Genomic DNA, 23,431 nt, shown 5'->3' with positions numbered 1-23,431 from the left:
TTAAAGAAAAAGAGCCAAAGGAAATCCAAAGCATATTAATTTTCCATAATACAGTTCAAAAACAATTATTGAATGGACGGAAGACGAATGCATTTGGGCAGTAGTTGGCAGTAAATATTACAGGCAGCAGTTAGATTAAACTACCGGTGTGTCCAGTTTGTAATCAGCTACAGGTTGCAGTTCGCAATTGCACTTCATTTACATTCAAGCTACATTTGATTTGATGATTGCTGCTGTTTTGCTGTTTTCTTATATGTCTACACATACTTTTTATGTTTTTTACACATAATTTTAATCTATAATATCACAATTTTTAATTCACCGTCCCTAATGATAGCAAAAATTTTACAACATATGTTCAAAGTAAAAAACTAATGTACTTTTAAACTGATGCTAACTTAAAAATTTCTGGACCGACCAATTTCTTGACCAAACGATACTTTAGGTCTATAACCGTTTTGGTCAGCTACGTAGGTGGTTTGAAGTGAAAATCCCTCGGGGTAGTTAAAAGCAAAATCGCCATTCACTTGAAGTGCTAGCTGGTCCTGGGATACTTGTTGTAATATTCCTGCTTCATTACGAACAATTGGGTCACTTGTTTCGTATCTGAAAACAGAATTTACCTTTATTATCTTGTGTTTAACAAATGACAAATATTAAGAAGATAACACAGAATAAAATAAAGAAAATGAAAACCCAAGCCAACGATCTTCCAAGGGTAAGATGATTTTGCTTGAAGCACCAATTTACCTAATACACCAAAATAAATAGTATCACAATGTGTTGCGTTAAAAAAATTAATCGAATAAATAACTGTGATAATACACATAGGCAATATCCAATGAAACTTATCTGAACTGTAAATAAATTATTTAATTCTAAAAATCGTCGAATTTAAATAAAGCACCTATCTAAGGTGCAAGACCAATTTATGGTAACACAACTTTCTGATTTTTTGCAATACATGTGATTTTTGCATAATTTTGCGTATTTTATCCTAGTAGGAATTATCAGAGCGACTGTTACAAACGCTCTAAACATGAAAACAAATCTTTGCCGTCAAAAGAAGCAACAATAAAATGGCTTCAACTTGGAGGTTATAGCGACATCTGATAATAAATCACGAAAGTAGAAATCCGAAAATTTCTATTGACGAAACCAAAATTTAGTTTTTTTGTTTTAGTCTGTGCCTTCTATAGATTTTTAAGGCAAAGTAGACGATGTTAAAGATGTAAGAGAGATACGGAAAATCTAAGAGTTGCATCCACAATATATCTCCTCATATAAACAAAAATGTTTGGCGAATTGGTTTCTTGTACTCATAAACAGTAGACCGAAATACAAGAAAGGGCAGGTAAGATTTAATTTCTCGTGTAGTGCTTCTTTATATTTGCTTATACGTATTTTACTTTAGCAGGAATAATCAGAGCGACTGGAAGAGAAGCTCTGATTTAAAGATCAGTATAGTTATGTTAGAAAAAGGTGTTATAGGTCCAAGAGGGAGAAGATCATATCAGAACTTTAGTTATGTATAAAACAGAAGGTACACAGGTAAGACAGGATATTTAAAATGAGAAATCTTTGACAACTAGATGTCTAGTAATGGAGGAACTAGAACGAAGATACGATTATACATCAGATCATCTTGTCATCGTGTAGGTGATCTTCCTCTATTTCGTTTATCTATCCTATTAGATTAGCTGGCATGTCCACTTTTTATCCTGTATATTTGCTACGTGGCCAGCATATCTCTGTTTCAATTTGCAAGCTCTTTCCACATTTGTAACTCTCGTTCTTTTTCGTACGTCTTTATTACTGATCTTGCCTTCTACTGTTTTTCCTATTATTCGCGGCTCCATCCTTTTTTGTACTACTCTTAGTTTTAAAGCATTGTTTTTTGTCAACAACAGTGTTCGCACCGTAGGACATTACTGGCATACAGTGATCGAAGGCTTTCCGCTTTATAGTAATCGGAATATTGATGTATTTAAATATGTTTTTAAGAAGTCCATATTCTGCTCATCCGTGTGCTATTCTTCTTCATACTTCACCTGTTTGGTTGTCCTTGCCTATTCTAATTTTATGTCCAAAATATATTTATCAGCAAGTTCCACTGAATTCCACGTCTGTCTGAATTCTTGTATTGTTACTGAGCACAAGGTTCGTCATGTGTTTTGTTTTGTATTTATTTTTAAAACGATTTTTCTGCAGGCTCTCATTAGTTTCTAGTGGTCTAGTCTTTCCCCGTCAACACTTTTACTTTTGTGCGATCTTGATATTGGACTTAGATCCTGATTTAGATATTAGATCTCGAATGTAACAGACAAGCATGAATCAGTATCATAATATCAATATAAAGCAAATCATATTTTATTTATTCAGTTGCCTTATAAGTCTTTGGAATCTGGACTCTTAAAATAATCACTTTAGAACGTTTAGAAGTCTTTGAAATATGGGTTTCTAGAATACTCTTCAAAATATCCCGAAGGGATTACATACACAATTGGGAAGTTCTGCAAAGGCTCAATACACAAAGAGAGTTGATTTCTAAACTAAAAAAGCGAAAATAGTGTGCAACATAGAAGGCAATAAAGAAATATGACGACGCCAATATTCGTAGTTAATAAACATACGGCTTTGCTGTGACATTCACAATTTAAATCTTCACAGGATAGAAGCACAAGCTGCATGAGATTATTTACAACCTCAAATGACGTAATTACTATTTAAATATTAAAGGTTTTTGACTGAGCACAAAATCAACAAATGATCGAATTCTAACATGCTACATAGGAAGTCAGAGAAAAGGGTATAACGAATATATTAAGATAGACAAAACAGAAAAGGCGACTACTAAAAGGGCACTACACAATATATTCGATAATAATGAGCGTGTAGCGACATACAAGATATGATGGACACTACAGATAAAAATTTATTTACTATAAGACAAATTTTGATTTATTGACTTAAAGAAGGCCTCTGCCTGTATACAAAATATACAACTAATCGAATCCTAACATGCGACATAGCGAATGAAAGGGTAGTAAATAAAGAACGTATTCAGATAGAAAAAATCAATCAGTTTTCAATTGTTACCACCTGTGGAGAAACAACAATGACGACTATTAGACCGAAGCCTGTTTGTTACTAAGTGATAAACACGGTACTATAGCTTATTTTTAAACATTACAGCACAAAACGCTGTAACGTTTTGTGCGTTTTAAAACGTTTTATTTTGCATTTTTGATATGCATTCATAATATTAAACTAAATCTGCATAGAATATTTTGGTGTGACAAAACATAAACATTTTAGTAGAACATCCTTTGTTCTAGAATCCCGAAGCGATAGCATCGGGCCACAATCTAGCTGTTACATAAGATATTATTTATTTTGGCATTAACGACACCGTCAAGAAGCTTGTATTACTCATACCTTTAGAAAATCACTTTTATAAGCTTCTTTATCTGTTTTCCTACCCGATCTATCCACGATCTTGAAAGTTGTTGATCTTCGTCTTGACTTTCATCTGCAGATATACTAGGCAGGTGCCTGTAATTGTTTTAGTAATTTTAGAATCTAGTAGACCCAAATTAGTACACTGCAAAGTATACAGAATGGCCCAACGAAAAATTTTCAGACAGGTTTTATTTTTAATGATGCAAAAAAATACTCTCGGATAATTTTTCAATTTCAACCCACAAAGCGGAGATGACCTTTATCTCTCAAATCATAAATATAAATAGTATCGCCTAATATTGTTTTAGCGGCTTTTATTTATCTTATCAACACCACCTCGTATTTTAAATATTTAATTTTTGAGAAATTAAGTTAAAAAGTTAGATTACCAAATGTACATCCTTACATTAAGTTTATTTTATTTGTTGTTACTGTGTTTTGTTTATGGCCCTATTATGTATATAATGACTGTACACCGTGATGTAGGGTAGTCCGAAAAACTGTAAATTAAATGAAACATATTATTGTGTATTTCTTTAAGTTAACGTTAATAGAAATCTTTAAATATTATTTCTACGCGTATATAATAAAATATGTCTAGTGGCTGTAATGCCAGTGTACTCGGCAAAGTGATTCTAAAAAGAACACACCTATCGCCTAAATATTTCGTGTTGGTATCATGTGACCTCACGGCCTATGACGCGGATGACGTGCAACGGTAAGTAAATTAGATGAAGTATAAAGGAGATCAAAATCAGAATAGAAAAGGCTGGAGCAAATTTCAACAAAATGAGAAGAGTGCTATGTACAAGGGATTAAAAATTGGAACTAAGAGTTAGGTTGGCGAGATGCTATATTTTTTTCGACTTTGTTTTATGGAATGGAATTTTGGATCTTGAATGCGACATCAAGGAAAAACTGGAATCATTCGAGCTCTTTGTGTATAGAAGAATTTTGAAAATATCGTGGACAGAAAACGTTACAAACAAAGAGGTTCTGAGAAGGATGAATAAAGAAATAGAAATTTTAAAAACAATAAAAACAAGAAAATTGGAATATCTCAGACATATTACACGTGAAGAAAAATACACCTAGCTCCAACTGATTATGCAAGGAAAAATCCAAGGAAAAAGAAGCATAGAGAGGCGTAGAATGTCATGCGCAACCTTAGAAAGTGGTACGGATGTACATCAAATAAACTTTTCAGAGCAGCCGTCTTAAAAGTCGAATAGTTATGATGATTGCCGAATTCCGCCACGGAGATGGCACTTAAAGAAGAAGAAACAAGGTTAGCTGGCTGTAAATCCCGGGAGATTAAGGAATGGGAAACATAAAGAACCGCTGACAAATTGGTAGACTAAAAAGCAAGTTTACTTTTCTATGCCCAGAATTCTTTCACAAACTAACCAAAAGTCACATAAAACTCAAATCTATCCTTGGAAACCAACTAAATTGCAGACTCACTCACGAGTGCATTAAAGAAAAATGGTTTTAGCATCTTTTCGATAATCTCAAAGGCCCTTTCGAAGTAAACAAAAAAATATTTAATTGCACTTAGTTTTGTAGATCCCTAAGAAACATCTTAATCAGTTGGGCAAGTAAGAGAGTAAATTAAACAAGAACATTTATGGGAAAATAAATAAGAAAAGAGAGAATATATTTTGTACGACTACATAGCACACTTTAAATTATAGGAACTTGCCTCTTATAAAAAATATTAACATTACCAGGGGTATTGGGATCCCAGAGTTTAACTGAATAAGAGCCATTTACGAACATGTCGTGTTTGACTTAGCGTTGAACAACTCTGGTTTTTTTCTTACTTATCTGCCACCTTCTATGCCGTAAGTGTAGAGGTTATTTCTAGAAAAAACAATTCTTTTGATGGCGTTTCGGTAAGGTCACACTTACCATTATCAACTCAGATTAGTTCCGCTTCTTCTAGAAGATAAAGTTGATTTGTAATAAGTTGAAAAGTTAATGCTTTACATACATAGTACAAGACGAAAATTCCATATTGACCAATTATTATCATTGTCGGAGACTTTAACGATAAGTTGCGAAAGCGACTGGACGATAATAGATGTCGTCATCTGAACATTTTGGCATCGGAAACAGAAATAAGAGAAGAGAAAGACTGCTGCGAGGAGATTCATTGCCAATCAAGTCATCTACAATTACCTAACAATCTATCTAAATAACTAACTAAACCTAACTCTACATGTTACCATACATACCCAAATTCATATCCATCTGGTCTCACGTCACTATTGGCTTTTATAATCACGGAACCGGGATTAATATTTGCAGGTAATGCAACACTTAAAGCAATTAGCGCAATAAAAACAACAACAACTGTGAACTTCATATTTAGAGAAGTTAATACAAACTGATACAAATCTGATCTAACTTTTTTCTATTTAAATATAAAAATGTTTAAGGTATTATAAAGGTCATGGCGGGTCAAACATGATACGTTGGTATAGTTTTCATAGATATTTACTCTCCTTTGCATTTCTGTTATCGAAATGTGTGTCAGCAAGAAGAGATTAATGATATGTAAAATTATTCAGCCAGATTAACGTTGAACAGATTAAAATACCAGGGTACATCCAAAAATATCCGATCAAACGAATAAAATAGAAATCTATCAAACATAAATTAATATATATATATATATATATATATATATATATATATATATATATATATATATATATATATATATACAATTCAATTACTATTAAAAATTCTCAGGGTGCCTTTTTAATTTTACTTTAATCAGTTTACTTTATATATCTCTTCTAGTGGGTTCAGTATCTTCTAGTTGCTCATAATCGGGATAGAACAGGAAACGGAACTAACATTAAAACAACATAAATATGCACACAAATTATTATTTATTTTTAATAAGCAATACGGTGAATGTTAATAAATAACTTTTTGTGGGCAATTATCTTTCCCAACAAATTCCTATACTCTAAATTTAATTTTAATTAACAAACTATCTATTTATCTGTTTTATAATAATATCTACTAAAAAATTTACCATAAAATATATATAAAATATAAAAAATATAATTTATTCACAAAAAATAACTCTTTAAAACTTGGAATCTTAGTTCGTATGCTTATATTTGATTTTATCTTTAGAATGTCTTAAAGTTTTCTTTCATTCAAATTATTTGACTGACCTTTATTTTTTTCAATCAAATCTTTTCCGTTCCCAGCATCGATCCAAACCGCATACCAGCAAACTACTCCTCCGAAAACACAAGCCCAAGCCTCTTTTGACCGGTACTCTTTATTTACAAATTCTCCTTTCTTTCTCAATTAGATCTCGTGGACTATGCAGACTCAAAAGAGGTATTAATCTTCTCGTTTTTGATCTGCTCTCAGCTTCCACCTTTTTCACTAACGAACGAAAAACACTCTTACTCCGATTGACTACACAAAAAAAAACACGTCTTCTCTTCTGGTCTGCCGGTAACATAATCCTCCTTTCAATCTCCCCAGACAACCTTCTCAAACTCTCTCATCCCCCATCATTCCTTTTTAACCAATCATAAGCATTCATCTTTCCCACTAATTTTTGATTCAGAAAATTTCCAACATAATATTTAAAACAAATAAACTAATTTCACTCAAATTACTTTTCAGAAACCATTAACAATTTTGCCTTTTTTAACCGAAATAAGCTTCCAAATTCTTGTTATCTCATATCTAAATCTAATTCTTATTTACTTTCGAAAAATGTCCACCGCACAATACAATTACAAAGTTTATTCCTTAAATATATAATTACACGAATTCCATTGTCCTTTCAGTATTCACTTAGTCCTTTAAGGAAAAACTAGTCCGTCACGGAAACAATGTCTTTTCTTATCCTAACGATTACAAATAAGTACAGGGTTGTATTTTAACTTATATGCCCGCGGTATATTAAAATAATAAAAAAAACTCCTTATTCTATGTCTGATCGATAAACTGATCCATAACAAATCCCCGCCTTGTTTTGAGATACAAATATTCTTTTTTTTTTTTTTAAGTGTAACCAAAAAAAAATATTATTTTGTCTCAATACAAACTTTTTCTTTTGTAGTCATTTTATCCTATCCTAAATTTTTATTACTCCATCTTAAAATCTATACTATTTTTATTCATGGTATTTGTACACATCCTGGATATTGTAAACTCCTCGTATCTTTTCTGATTCTACATGTCTAAGAACATTGCTGTTTATTCCATTTTCATTTTGTATGATGTATGGACCCTCGAAAATAGGCATTAGCTTTGCACACACATCCCCCGTGAGATTTGATACTCGTAACGCCCTTACAAGCACCTTTTCTCCCTTCTGGAAAGTCACTGGTCTTCGTTTTCTATTCTGGATTTGCCTTTGGAGATATTTTTCATTACTGCGCTGCAGCCTCCTTCGAACAGTTTCCAATACTATTTGATACTCTCTCTGCTCCGGTTCTTCCCATGGCCGTACTGGCATAATGCCCTTCATGACATATTTCGGCGTCTCTTTTGTCACCGTACTTGGAGTGGTGTTCAAGTAGTTTTCGATTTCTGCCACTTTCCTATCCCTTCGTCGATGTTGTTCAATGGCAGCAATGCGGAAGAATTTTGTAGTCTCTTGTATAAAACGTTCTGACGGATTACTTTTAGTAATTGTCTATTTTTCTCATAATTTCTTCCCCCTTTGTCGTACGGCATGTGTATAGCTTTACATATTTCGAAAAAATATCTACCATCACCAAAATATGTTTGTTCCTCTGCGTGGTCATTATCAGATCACTTAACATATCTATTGCTACAATGTCTAATTTTTGGTGGGATACAATATTTTTAGCCACATTTTCATTTCGGAAATTTCTGCTTTTATATTTTTGACATGTTTCACATCTTTGGGTAACTTCTTTTGCAATCCGGTTATCTTTTCGGCATATATAGTTTTCGCGAAAAACCAGCCAAACCTTCCTGCTGCCGATATGTCCATTGTCCTCGTGTAATTTCTGTATGATCCTTTCTGCCAATGTCTGTGTTATCACGTATAGTTCCTTTCCATCAATTCGTTTGAAAAATATACCGTTTTCACTTTCCGCTCTTCTTTTTTCTCTTTCTTCCAGGTCTTCTTGATTTGTTCTAATTTCGTTTAACGAGAATACACCTTCCTCTTGTGTCAAAATGTTCAGTCCTACATGAAAAGCAATTACTTCCTTTTTCCCCGAGTCTTCATCCCTTGTGAGAGCGTCAGCTATAATGTTGTCTTTTCCTTTTATATATCGGAACTCAAAGTCATACTCCTGTAGTAACAAAATGCCTCTATGTATACGATTGTTAACCAGACGATTTTTCATTATATGTACCAGAGCTGCATGATCAGTTTCGATTGTGAATTTTGCTCCCAACAGATAAAATCCTAACTTATTTACGCAGAAAAGTACGCTAGCAAACTCTAGTTTAGTCACACTGTATTTTCTTTCGTGTGTTTTTGTCACCGGGGAAATAAAACAAATCGGCACTTCTTGATTGTTTTGTATTTGCGACAAAACTCCCGCAAATTTTTGTATGGATGCATCAGTTCGTAGTATGAAAGGCAAATTGTACATGGGATGATATATTTTCGTTCCTTTCGAGAATTCCTGTTTTAAAATTTGAAAAGCTTTCTCTTGTTCTTCTTTCCAATTCCATTTAACACCCTTCTTCAATAATTTGATCAGAGGAATTTCCTTCTGGCTTAAATCAGGAATTAGTTTTTTAAAATAGTTGATCGTCCCGAGAAAACCTCTCAATGTTTTTAAATTCGTTGGTCTTGGGTATTCATCTATGAGTTTTACCCGGTCCTCAGCTAAACTAACTGTTTGTGTGTCCAATTTAAATCCCAAATATATCACTTCTTTTTGAAAAAATTGACATTTTTCAATATTCAGTTTTAATCCGGCCTTGTCCAATTCTCCCAAAATAATCTTTATGTGTTCCAAATGACTTGATGTATCTGGTGAAAAAATGAGTAAGTCGTCGATGTAGTGCACTATGAAATCTTCATATTTATTTAATATTGTATGGAGAGCTCTTACCAATGCTGCACACGCACTTTGTAATCCAAAAGGTACTACTTTAAAACGGTATACAATACCATCGATTGAGAAAGCGGTGTAATTTCTGCATCTCTCTGCTAACGGTATTAACCAAAAACTATGTTTCAAATCAATTTTAGAAAACATGTGTGTTCCCGTAATTCTCCCAAAAATAGCTTCGATGTTGAGAGGTGATTCATATTGAGATACCGTGTGTTGATTTTTATTCCGGGCATCCAAACAGAGCCTCAATTCTCCACTGCTTTTTTTCACAATCACGATTGGGTTGATGTACGGCGAGTCACATCTCTCTATGATTTGATCTTCTAACATTTTTTTAATTTCTCCTTTCACCTCCTGTCGGTATTTATATGAGATCGGATAAGTTTTCGATCGAAAATTTCCTAAGTCTTTAACTTCAAATGAATGTTCATACTTTTTGGCTACTCTGTTTTCTTCATTTATTAAATCTTCATACTTTCTCAATATTACACGCAATTCCTTTTCCTTTTCTTCTCCACACATCAATTTTCTTTCTTTTTCCTCAATTTCTTTGCACATATTTATCTTGTATTCTGCCTCCTCCATTTCGCATACCTCTTCAAATACCACTGTTTCAATTGTACCTCTTTCGTCTTCTTTTGTTAATCTTTCTTCTTTTTCTTCTTCTGGGCTTATCTCTTCTTTTGAGGACACCCACTTTTCACTTTCTTTTGCCAATCTCCTCTTTGTTCTCTGTCCTTGCTTCATTGCCAAATTCATTTCCACCGTTTGTTCTTTATCTAAATCAATTTTCCGTTTCTCATTTTCCTTTTCCATTTCCTTACTGTCCTGTTCTTCTTCTTTTTCCTCTGTGATTTTCATCGTGTTATTTTTGAAATCTATCACCACATGTTTTTCTGCCAATTCATCCACTCCTACGATCATATCATGCGACATGTTTGGCATCACAACACATTGTAGTGCATAAAATTTCTTATCCAATCGTACTTTTATTCGTATTCCTTCATTTATCGTTGCCAAAGTCCGTTTATTTGCGCCCACTAAATTTACCTTGGGAATTTTGTAAATCAAATTCGTTAAATTAACTTCCTCTATTAGTTTTCTGTTGATCAGTGTAATTTCCGATCCAGTATCAATCATAATTTTAATCGGTGTCTCGTTGATAAAACCATCTACAAATTTCAGATTTGCTCCACTTGTTTTGTCCTTATTTTCTGCCAATTTAATAAATTCCTTCGGGTGACAAAAAATTCCTGTTTGTTTCTTTGTCTTTAGTGAGCGCCTTCGTGAAAAGACGCTTGCTGTTCTTGTTCGCTTCTACTTCGGTCGCTTTGTCTCTCATCCTCACATTCCTCTATGTGTGTGTTGTTGACCGCTCTTCTATTTTCTCTTGGTCTCTCGGACCCGTATCGGTTTCCGCGATTTTCCGGTTCATTCGTTCTATTATTATTTCGGTTTTCCTGATATGTGCGAGTGTTGTTTCTATTCTGGTTCTCTCGATATCTGTTTTCGTTCCATTGCCGATTTCTTTGTTTATAGTTTACTCTTCCGTTGTCTCTACTTTCGTTTTCCCTCCTCGGGACAAATTCTCTTCTCGTGTACTCTCTCCTAAAGTTTTGTCCTCTATCTCTATAGTCTTGATTTTCTCGTTGTCTATAATTTTCTTGCGTTCTCCTCATTTTTCTTTTTCTTAATTTTGCTTCTCGTATTTGTAAGAATTGACATAAACTGTCAATATCTTTGTAGTTTTGTAGAGTTATGTGATGTTCTAAGGTATCTTCAAAATGTCTGGCTATTAGTTCCACTAGCTGTTCGGACGAATAGTTGTAATGTAAGTGTCTTGCATTGTTGTATAGTTGTAGGGCATATGTTTTTTCTGATATACCCATACTATCCTGGTATCTCCCATTTTGTAATTCCTTGTTTATCTCTATCTGTTGTATTTTCCCCCAGAAATAATTCAGAAATTTTTGTTCAAATGTTTGCCAATTTTGCAATTCTTCTTCTTTGCTATCAAACCATAAACTTGCCTCATCTTTAAGACGGTTCCTTATAGTTTCCTTTGCTGTTTCGAAATTACCGATATGTCGTACTTTCTTTTTTAAATTGTTGATGAAAATTACTGGGTGTAATTTTTTTACGTCCCCGCCAAACTGTATTTTTACCTCGCTTGTTCCATGGATAACCATTTCCCTTCTTTCCCCGGAATTTTGTTCCTTCTTGATTTCCTCCATTTTTCTTTCTATTTCTCGCATATCTTCTTGTAACGCGTTTTCAAATTTTGTTTCTAATTTCTCCAGTTCCTTTTTCTGGCAATTTCGTATTTCCTTCATTGTATTTTGGATATCTTTAATCTCTGTCTCTTGTTTTGCATTGTTTAGGGTTATTTCTTCTATCTGTTGTATCAGTTCTTTCTTTATCCCCTCAACACATCCTTTAATTTCCTGTTCATAGTTTTCCAGACGCTGCTCTATATTCCTGTTGTTTTCTTCCATTGTTTGTTTTGTATCTTGTTGATTTCTATCCATTTTATCCATTTTCTTTGATGTTTCATTCATTGTTTGTGTCTGTATTTGCATCATTGCTAATAATTTTTCTAACATCCCTGTTTCTTTTCTTTCCTCCCTTATTGTAGCATTTCCTTCATTATCCGATCCTTCTTCAACAATTGTTTCTTCTAATCTGTTATCCTCGTTTCTTTCTTGCATTTTGCTTTGACTCCCTGTGGTCGACATGTTGTTTCTTTTTGTTACTGTTTTTTTGTCCCCGCCAAATGTGAAATTTTACAACACTCTCTATGTTGCAGAACATGACAAATATTTCTCCCCCAAATATTATCAATTTATCACATAAATTTTAAATTCATCAAAAAATTAAATCAATCAAAAATAGAATAAATGTAAAATTGTACCTAGATAAATTAACTCAAATAATTTCATAAATTTTCAAATAAATATATCAAATTCTTTCCGACGGGCAAATAAATTCTCTCAATCACCTGTTTTCCGTTTCTGATCCTTCAAATTCATAACTAGAGATACTTTTAAGCCCCACGTTGGCTCGCCATGTTGTTGTGATCTGCTTTATGATGTTTTATTATTGATTAAGACTAATTTAATTAATCCAATTATTTAATTAATTAGTTCACTAATTTGTGCAGAGTCATACAATTCAATTACTATTAAAAATTCTCAGGGTGCCTTTTTAATTTTACTTTAATCAGTTTACTTTATATATCTCTTCTAGTGGGTTCAGTATCTTCTAGTTGCTCATAATCGGGATAGAACAGGAAACGGAACTAACATTAAAACAACATAAATATGCACACAAATTATTATTTATTTTTAATAAGCAATACGGTGAATGTTAATAAATAACTTTTTGTGGGCAATTATCTTTTCCAACAAATTCCTATACTCTAAATTTAATTTTAATTAACAAACTATCTATTGATCTGTTTTATAATAATATCTACTAAAAAATTCTCCATATAAAAAATATAATTTATTCACAAAAAAATAACTCTTTAAAACTTGGAATCTTAGTTCGTATGCTTATATTTGATTTTATCTTTAGAATGTCTTAAAGTTTTCTTTCATTCAAATTATTTGACTGACCTTTATTTTTTTTACACCAATGATGTCTCCTCTCGATCAAACCACAGTTCCTTCCTTGATTGATTATGTCCGGCTACCATCAAATCTTTCCCGTTCCCAGCATCGATCCAAACCCCATACCAGCAAACTACTCCTCCGAAAACACAAGCCCAAGCCTCTTTTGACCGGTACTCTTTATTCACAAATTCTCCTTTCTTTCTCAATTAGATCTCGTGGACTATGCAGACTCAAAAGAGGTATTAATCTTCTCGTTTTTGATCTGCTCTCAGCTTCCACCTTTTTCACTAACGAACGAAAAACACTCTTACTCCGATTGACTACACAAAAAAAACACGTCTTCTCTTCTGGTCTGCCGGTAACATAATCCTCCTTTCAATCTCCCCAGACAACCTTCTCAAACTCTCTCATCCCCCATCATTCCTTTTTAACCAATCATAAGCGTTCATCTTTCCCACTAATTTTCGATTCAGAAAATTTCCAACATAATATTTAAAACAAATAAACTAATTTCACTCAAATTACTTTTCAGAAACCATTAACAATTTTGCCTTTTTTAACCGAAATAAGCTTCCAAATTCTTGTTATCTCATATCTAAATCTAATTCTTATTTACTTTCGAAAAATGTCCACCGCACAATACAATTACAAAGTTTATTCCTTAAATATATAATTACACGAATTCCATTGTCCTTTCACTATTCACTTAGTCCTTCAAGGAAAAACTAGTCGGTCACGGAAACAATGTCTTTTCTTATCCTAACGATTACAAATAAGTACAGGGTTGTATTTTAACTTATATGCCCGCGGTATATTAAAATAATAAAAAAAAACTCCTTATTCTATTTCTGATCGATAAACTGATCCATAACAATATATATATATATATATATATATATATATATATATATATATATATATATATATATATATATATATATATATATATATATTATATGCTGGCGAGGATGATAATATTTCAGAGACATTACCGGCCATCAGACGTAAGCTAAAAGTGGCATAGAAAATGGGCAAAGTCAGTAGAAGTCGCTGTAAGAGCTGCCATACCTGGTACTCTCGAGAGCAAGGTAGAAATTATGCGCTAAAAATAGCCAAGACTGTTCGATATTTATGCCCTGGATGTTCTGAAGAACCACATGTGTGCCAAGATTGTTTTTATACTATTCACAAAATTGCTTGACTGAATTTATTTCCTTGGTTTTTTCGTTATTAACTATGCTTATTCCTTTTTGTGAGAAAAATGTAAAATCAATTTTTTTTATTGAACAGATTTTTATTTTTACAAGCCATCGCTAGTGTTAGTTCTACTACGCTAGGGCAATTAAAAACGTCATATAAATGCATGGAAACTGTGCGCGCTATAGACACACAAAGCAAAAAATGGATGATACAACGTGTGCGTCTTATCGAAGAACATTACGTTTAATAAAAAAGTCGTATGCGTCGAAATGACGCACAGGACAGTTAAACGATTAAGAATGAAATATTTTTATTATAGACAACTAGTTATTACGTTTTACAGTCGTACTCTTTTTGAAATGATACCTTAGCAGGTCCCATAAAGTAGGCAGCGAAATAATGTCTGACGTCGCTACCTTTTCCAAAGGGACCTGTTCTTTATATCTTCAATGGGGTACGATTCTGTATTGTCAAAGTTAATACCATCTATTTTTGGAACAAAGTTGTGTAAAATACAACACAATTTGACGATGATAACAATAAAATCGGGTTGTACAAGTATCTCGCTTTTTAGTCGTTTCCCCATTACTAAGGATAGTAATTTCTTCCAATATTCCTACCAATTTTTCTCCATGGGTCTTTATCTTCAGCTGCTCTGAGAGCTTCGCAGAATGAGTTTCCAGCTGAATTCTTAATTTGGTCGGACCATTTAGTTAGTGATCGTCCTCTTGATCTTCTCCCCGAAACATTTCCAAAAACAATTAATCTCTCCAAACTATGGTTACCTCTGCGAACCATGTGACTGAGAAATTACAAATACGTTGCAGACATATTGTGGATAGTCTTTTTTAATCTCGAATTAGTTTAGAATAGAAACGTTTGTCCTATGAGCTGTCCAAGGTATGCGTAGCATTTTTCTTCAGCACTCCATCTCAAAGGCATCAATTTTTTAGCAATCGCGTCCGCGAAGAATCCAAGTCTCTGTTTCGTATAGAAATATTAATAATACAAAAGCTTTCACCAGTTTCATTTTGATATTTTGAGAGATAGACCTGTCTTTCCAAACTTTAGTTCGACGACTCATCGAATTTTTTGCCATACCAATACGTCTCCGAACTTATGCTTCACAGTTACCATCGTTAGTTATACTATACCCGAGATAGACAAAACTGTCCACTATCTACTGTTTGTGTAACATGGTAGTCAGTTGAATAGTCTGGAATTTGTCGACCACCATTTTTTTTGTCTTAGCTTTATTGATTTTCAGACCAACTTTATTGCTTTCGAACTCAACTTTTCGCAGGAGATTAAACATTTCTTGTTTATTTGCTGCTATAGGAGTGATGTCATCAGCATATCTTTAATTGAAAATGTTCCTACCAGCCACTGTTACTCCACCGGTTTATCCATTTAAAGTCATCCTCATGATATCCTTGTCTAACACCTCTCTCGGTCTTGAATTGGCTTGAGAACTTTTGATCTAGTCGTACTGTTGCTATATTGGACTGGTACAGATTTTTAATAAGTGTCACCAGGTGCATTTGTGTGCCCATTTCTATTAAAATGGACCACAGATTTATCTAGCTTACAAAATCAAATGCCTTTTGGTAGTCAATGAAGCATATAATTATAGGTACTTGAAATTCTCTAGACTTTTCAATGAGTTGTCTCAGGTTCAGAATTTGTTTCCGTGTACCTTTACCCTTTACAAACCCTGCTTGTTCCTGAGGTATTTGGTAATGTAGATAAGTTTTTAATTTTTTTTGATGATATGCAATAAGATTTTACTAGCATGTGTTATTAGTGACAATGTGCGGTAGTTTTAAAACCTGGTGGTAGTTCCTTTTTGTGTAGATGATGTTTATATGACGGGTTTGTAATTGTGACATGTTGTTCTTCACACAACTCCACTAGACGGTCGCCATTCTCATTTCTCTGTCGCAGTCCATTTTTGTGTAGCACTCCTTCAATATTTTCATTAGATGACCCTACTTTGTCGTTAAGGTCTCCTTAAATTATGATTATTTTACTATTCGGAATAGCGCTAATAGTTTCTTTTAGACGACCATAGAACCTGTTGATGTCTTCTTCTTGTGGAGCTATTGTAGGAGGGTATATCTAGACACATATAATAGTAATATATTCAATTACACAGTCTAGTTTAGAGGGTAAAATTATTGCGATTCCATTTGTACCTGTGTTATCTGGGCCTGAAAAATAGGTGACGTTGCCAACAGTTATTTTAAAATGCCCTGTATCTCTCCAGTGACTTTCTGAGATTTCCAGTACCAAAAGATTGTAGTCTGCCATTTCTTTTGCAATTATGTGTAACTTTTCAGGGTTTTGGATTAGTCTCTGGACATTTCATGTACCAATTTGCTGACATTTTCTTAAGTTGGGTGAAAATTTGAATTCAGTCGCACAATTTTTGCCTGGTCCCTCATACCTTGGCAGCCGGTAGCATATTTCGCACCATCCGACCCAGAACCGAGATGGTGCTGAGCGTGAGTCGGGTCGCTACACATCCCTTATTGATATAGTGAAATTGTTATTGTTGTGGAAGAAATTCTCTTGGGAAAATAGTGCATTGGTTTTCCATTGCCTTCTGTATGATTATGAGAGTATGAAAAACATTCTATTTGTATGCCAATACCCGAAGACACACTTAACAGTTCGTCTACATCTGCAATGACGATAATTATAAACCCTTTTTCCTGCATTACGACACCTGAAAGTAAAAGGTATCGGAAGGTTACTTGGCAGTTTAAGAGCATCATCTGCAACAATAAGAAATTGTTGTCGATTGTTATCTATACCTTACAAGCAAGATGGTGGTGGTAAGTTTAGACAGTCCGAATGAAAGTTTTTTTTCTAAAGCACTTCCCTTAGATATGAGAGAATCACCTTTTTCACCATACGCCACGACATCAATGGCAACAAACCTCAAATTGGCATTAACAAGTGCCAATAATATAGTAGGGAACAATTTTTTTTAAGAAATTAGATCCTTCTTCTTGTGGGTTTATGCATCTTGTGTGCTTACCGTCGCGAGCACCGATACAGTACGTTTCTCTTACTATATCCGAAATTGATCTGCCACGGTAGAATTCAAACTTTAGGCTTGCAAAGAATATTCCAGTCGATCGTTACTTAAAGTATACACCCTTAATTAGTAAATAAATGCAAGCTTAATGTAGATGGATATTTGCACAAGTTGCTCCATATATTCTAATTATATTTTCTTAGTGATATTTGCTATTTTATTTACTTGCAGAAAAAATTGTTTATATTAAAAATTTTGAAAACATTCAATTGAATTAATTTGTACAATTTTTATTTTGTTTATTATTATTATGATAATTTTTTATTTTTTATACTTCAATAGATTTGATATTTGCTTGTTTGTTTTTAGGCCTAAAGGCCAAAAGAAACCAAGGAAAAAGTGGCGACGCAGCACCGTAGAAAAAAAAATATGTCTACGCAGATGCTATGATTTTTCTTCTTAGCTCCATGAAAAAAAAAACCAACATCTTAGAACATATCTGAAGGTGATGAAGAAACATAGGCTCTCCATGAAGAACAGGAGAGTAATACAAAACCAGTAACCAAAGAGAAAATATATATAAAAATTAAATTTCATCAATTTAACACCAACTTCTGGCGAAATTCAGTAGCAGCAACAGCAGGGTCTTTTTATTTTTTCCTTTTATCTGATTACAGAAAACTGGATGATGATGAAAAGCTGTATTTTAAATTGATAAATCTTTAGTTCTTTTTAGATGTCCGTCGCAGAATAGCACAACAGACTGCACCAACGCCAGCTCCATATCAAAATGAACCATTTCAATTACAGTGTAATTTACAATGATGGAAGATTTCCTTATTTTATGGTGGCTTGACTTTTCGAACGTCAACACCTTTGAAGTATTAGTTTTTGTTTAGATGTCAGACAGACAATAACATGATTTCAAGAAGGACCTGTTTGTAGGGTACTTAAAAATTAAAAATATACAACATTTATGACGTATAGTCATCTACTGGTTAGTTAGAATACTTTTTAAACTTCACTCGTACAGCTATATGCGTGTATTTAAATTATTGGAATTAAAGAAAATTATCTTGTTTTAAAAACATATTTTATATAAAGGACCTAGACATATAATTCAGATTAGAATAAAATTTAGTTGAGGACACGTTGGAATTATTAAGCAATTGATTTAAAAAGTAACACGTTCATTTAATTGTAGTTCATTGCCGCTTTTTGGTAATCATGTCCTTAGTTATTTCAACATATTTCAAATAGGTTCATTAATAATTAAGCTAAAGGAAATTTTATTACATATAATACAAAAGTAACGTAAGGTAACGGAACCAGTAGTTGACAGCTTAAGAAAAAATATATACAAATCTGGCAATAAAACAGTTACAGATTAAAGAATTTTTATTAACTATGTCTCTGGATAGTTATTAATGTTTGTAAAATATGAAACTAACTGAAAATATTTACAAAATGTAATATTAAACAAAAAATGTTAGATTTTCTTACAGGTTGCAAATTAACCAATAGATGACATTTAATATTTTGGTTGACACAAGAATGTAGTCAACTTCTTTATACACTTGTGTGGAGTTTTGTCCATTGTTAGGTATATTTTTAGTCGTTGAGTCTGTATTACGTTCTTCAATTTTAAAATCTAAATTTGTATCATTTTCTGTGTCACACACTTTATCTTTTTGTTTAATATTGTTTGTACCATTCCACATAAAACTGATATCATCAAGGCTATCACCAGACTCTTGCCATTCTTCACAAGTCTCTGAATCTGAAGAAATAAATACTTTTATTTTGTGCGTTTGTCTTTTGTCTCCGAGAAGTTGCACTTTTTCTTCTTTTTCTTTTTTTATTTTTTTTCTCGTTTTTCTTTTTTTAGTTCGCCCTTAGTTTTTTTATTTTCCTCTTGTACTGTTTTTTCCATTTGCTTTTTCTCGTGATATTCTTGCCATTGTTTTGCATTAATAACTGAAGGTACTTTTTCTATCTTAGCTCGTTTTAATTGCTTTGACTGTTTGAGCTCAGGCCAAAATAGAGCTCTTTTAAATGGAGATGGGACCACAATATGATAACGTCGACGTTTGCCTCAATTGCAGGGCTTCTGTTTGACTTCTTTCTGGTGTAAAATGTTTTGTTGTTTTAGTTGGTGAGTTAACAGGAGATGAGGGTGCTTTAAATAACTCATTACCAATATTTGGCTCCTCTAGAGGAACATTAGATTCAGAAGGTACTTCAGTTTATTCACTCAAATTTTCATTTGGATTTTTTGTTTTTAAATCTCTATTTTTATTATTTGGGATTTAAGGACATTTAATTTAGACATTTTTTTCTTAAAAAAAAAATGAAATAAAGAATGATCACGTATGTCTTCATCCCATACATCTCTATTTTTAAATATTGCAATTTTCTCCCCATCAATATTATCTTCTAAGAATTTTAGACCAACTTCTAACACTTTGATTTTTTGACTTGCCGCAGCGTTGCAATGGTTGGGTATATCAGATTTATGTAACTCAGTGTTTATTAGGTTAACAGCATTTGGATTCCAAGGAAAAGACCAGATTTTCTAAATGCATTTTGAAGTACAGTTGGTATCACTCTTTCTTCCAGTAGTTCAGCAAGCAAGGGGGAAAAGTGAACCTTTTTAACACATGAGCAAGAATATTTTTAATTATTGGCAAAGTAATACCGGCATTTAACAACCATAGATAAAAGACATTTGTAGTGTATTCGAAAAAAATGTCTCTCCGGTCATCCAACCAGTTTGGCTCTTCCCAATAGCCCACCATTTAGAAACACTGACAGCTAAGTCTCTTCGAATTCGATTGTAACGGAACAATATCATACTCGTGAGGGATCATTCAAAACTTCCTTATACTTATGTTCTGTCACATAAGTTTTAATTTCTTGAAACCAATTTAATTCACTTTTCTTAGTTACTGAAGCTCTGCTTATTGTTAAAATTTGAGCAGTTCTTTTAGATACTTCTGGATTTCGTTTCAAAAAACTATAGTACCATTCCTCCCAGGTCTATTTGATTTAAAAGGGTTCTTTCTTTTCAGTTCTTGTATTAAGTGTTGTACGCTGGTAAGTAAAGCTTCTTTACCAATCGAAAACCCAGCTTTTGAAATTGTGAAAATCCAAAGGACAATATTTTTTTCTTCTTCCTTCGTCAAAATGGAATCTGGGCCCATTTGTCTAAATTGTGACACGCTTTCATTAATTCTATTAATTAAAATACTTCTGGGGTTCTGGGTACTTCATTGTTTTTAGCTTCAAGAGAAGCTAAAAACAATGGAGCCATAAGAACTAGCTAGAAGAGCCATTTGCTCTTCAGAATACCGAAACATAATTCCTTTAGTTGGAGGCATCATAAAATATCTGAAATAAAGAAACACCAGTAGTTGACAGTTATATGATCTAGTAAATGGCATGCTGTTATCTACTGGTACAGATCGAAATATCATCTTGAGAATATTTTAGAAAAAAAAAACACGCATTGAGAAGGCTTGTAAAGCGCTTTTAGGGACAAATAACTTTAACAATCATTTCACTAGCAGTTGACATCCATATCAACTACTGGTACATTATACAAATATAAGAACCAGTAGATGACACCCATTTACAATAATGTAAACAATGCGATAGCTACTTTTTAAGCATATTTTGAGTTTGCTTATAGCTTGCAATATACATTGGGGTTTTACAATAATTTAATACAAACAAATGAACATGCCATATGTTGTGCAAAAATACTAACCATCTAAACACTTTTCTTTAAAAAATACTAATTTTATCCACAACAAAAAACTGACCAACTGCCATTTGCTGCTATATCGAATTTGCTAAAGGTAGGAAGTTTTAACTTGTGGGATGAACAGATAGATGGCCCCACTATTCTAAACTGTAGATTTCTGGATTCTAATATTAAAACTTAGCTTATTTTGTAAAAATTAAACTTATATTGTCAACTACTGGATCACTGTCAACTAATGGTTCCCTTACCTTAATGCAATTCTTTTCAAAAGAAATTTTTCTATTGGAAGTATCACTAGTTTCTGAAGTACTAAACACAATAATCGTCATCTGAGTATTTGTATTACTTTTTATTTTATTACAAATTTATACTTCTTCTTCTTTTCACAACCTTTAAGATTCCAGTTGTACATTTACCCATTTGTTCTATGCACTTCTATTTTTGGCCATCGCATCGTCTTTAATTTGTTAATAGTTTTCCTTTTATTGCTTTCTATTTCTTAGATTTGATCTATCCATTTTCTTAAGAGGCTTATCCTTCTCCTTCTTCTTCCACATTCTTCTTCTTCTTCTTCTTCTTTTTCTTAACCCTAGAACACTAACCATTCCTAAAATTTACGAAAGGTGATTGATTTTTTAAGAATTGGCATTTTTGCATCAATTTTAGAAGCATGGTTATTGGAGTAGCTTCGGTAATCAGTCTGTTGAGTACATTCACGGTGTAGTTACATTTCTTTGTGCAGTCGTTATCTGCAAGATCTCAGTTGCTTCGTATTTTTTACGAAAAGTTAGTGTTAACGTAAGTTTTTTTATCTTGGTATTGTTATTTTCTTTTCTTATTTACAGACAATTTAATTAAAAAAATAGCTAGAAAATTTGACGATAAAAGGACCTTAATCCGATTGGAATTGAAATTGAAAGCCGAAAAAATATTGATGGGTGAATTTGATGATGAGAGCCTATAATCAAATGACAATACTTCTACTAATTAAGAGAGTGAAGATAGAGTGCAAATTTGTTTCAGTCCATCTGAATCGGAGTACGATCCAGAATTTTCTGGTGACGAAAGCAGAGATTTTGAGCATAGCAGTCCTAAAACGAAAACAAGAAAGTCTAATAAACACTATACTTCTGTTTCTATGCCTAGTACTTTTTGTAGAGTTCAATATGAGATTTCTTCGGTGGAAATCGATATTCAACAAGAACATTCATTTAAGCAAATTATAACTCAGCCTCATTAAAACGAAAAAGGAAATGAAGAAGTAAGTTTTCAACAAGTGAAAGAGCAAGAAACCGAAGACATTGTGGACGAATCTGAACCAAATACTTCCAATTTGACTACAAATCTCAAAAAGTCTCAAAGGCAAAAATAGTCATCACTGGTGTACTATATCTAATCTTCGGAAACGTACTACAAAAAAAAATATTTTGCATATTGTTTAAGGACCATCTGAAGAGGCAAGAGATGCTCATACACCATTAGATGTATTTCAGTGTGTGATGAATGATTCTATCTACGAAAAAATTCTGTTGCACACCAATAGTAAAATCAGCCTAAAATCTAACAATTTTAAAGATACTAAATAAACCAATTGTCCCGTAGCAAGAGATGCATTAAATGCTCTTGTTGGACTCCTTATATTTTCTGGAGTACAAAAAGATAATCATCTTCATAGTAGAGGGATGTTTGATACCAAAATGTTTGGCTCCGTTTATAGAGCAACAATGAGCTGCGAAAGATTTGGTTTTCTTTTACATAATCTTATGTTCGATAATAAAACCACAAGAACTGAACGAAAAAATTTAAATAGGTTTGCTCCTATCCGGGAAATATGGGATGAATTTATTTTTAATTGAAAAGAGTCCTATCGCCCAGGTAGCTATGTAACCATTGACGAGCAGTTATTAACTTTTAAGGGCCGGTGTCCTTTCAGGATTAATATCCCCCGAATAAGCCGGCCAAGTACGGAATTAAAATTGTGATGACTTGCGACGTGGGTACCAAGTACATGATAAGCGCGGAGCCATATCTCGGCAATCATACGCCTACAAATGGGGAACCTCTAGAAAAATAGCATGTTAAAAAGTTAACTGAAACGTTACAATGGACAATGGGTTCACTTTAGTTAACCTTGCAGATACTCTTTTAAAGCCTCCTTACAACCTTACAATGATTGGTACTTTGCGGCAAAATAAACAAGAGATACCCCTTGAAATGATTAATGTTAAAACCAGAAAAATCGGAAATTTAAGATTTT

At 33.1% G+C, this 23,431-nt stretch overlaps 1 long non-coding RNA gene across 1 annotated transcript; it reads right to left on the bottom strand.

Annotated features, from left to right (window-relative positions):
- Positions 1-473: 473 nt before the first annotated feature.
- On the bottom strand, positions 474-5,838 carry LOC140445363 (uncharacterized). The gene is made up of 3 exons (XR_011951389.1): positions 5,700-5,838; positions 3,439-3,555; positions 474-606 (listed from the first exon to the last, which is right to left on the bottom strand). It is a non-coding gene; the product is annotated as an uncharacterized lncRNA (long non-coding RNA).
- Between the last annotated feature and the right edge of the window lie 17,593 nt (positions 5,839-23,431).

The sequence above is a fragment of the Diabrotica undecimpunctata genome, chromosome 7, assembly GCF_040954645.1.
Source record: "Diabrotica undecimpunctata isolate CICGRU chromosome 7, icDiaUnde3, whole genome shotgun sequence".
Classification (NCBI taxonomy): Eukaryota; Metazoa; Arthropoda; class Insecta; order Coleoptera; family Chrysomelidae; genus Diabrotica; species Diabrotica undecimpunctata.
The sequence above is the reverse complement of the archived record's forward strand: the minus strand, read 5'-3'. Positions and strand labels throughout refer to the sequence as shown.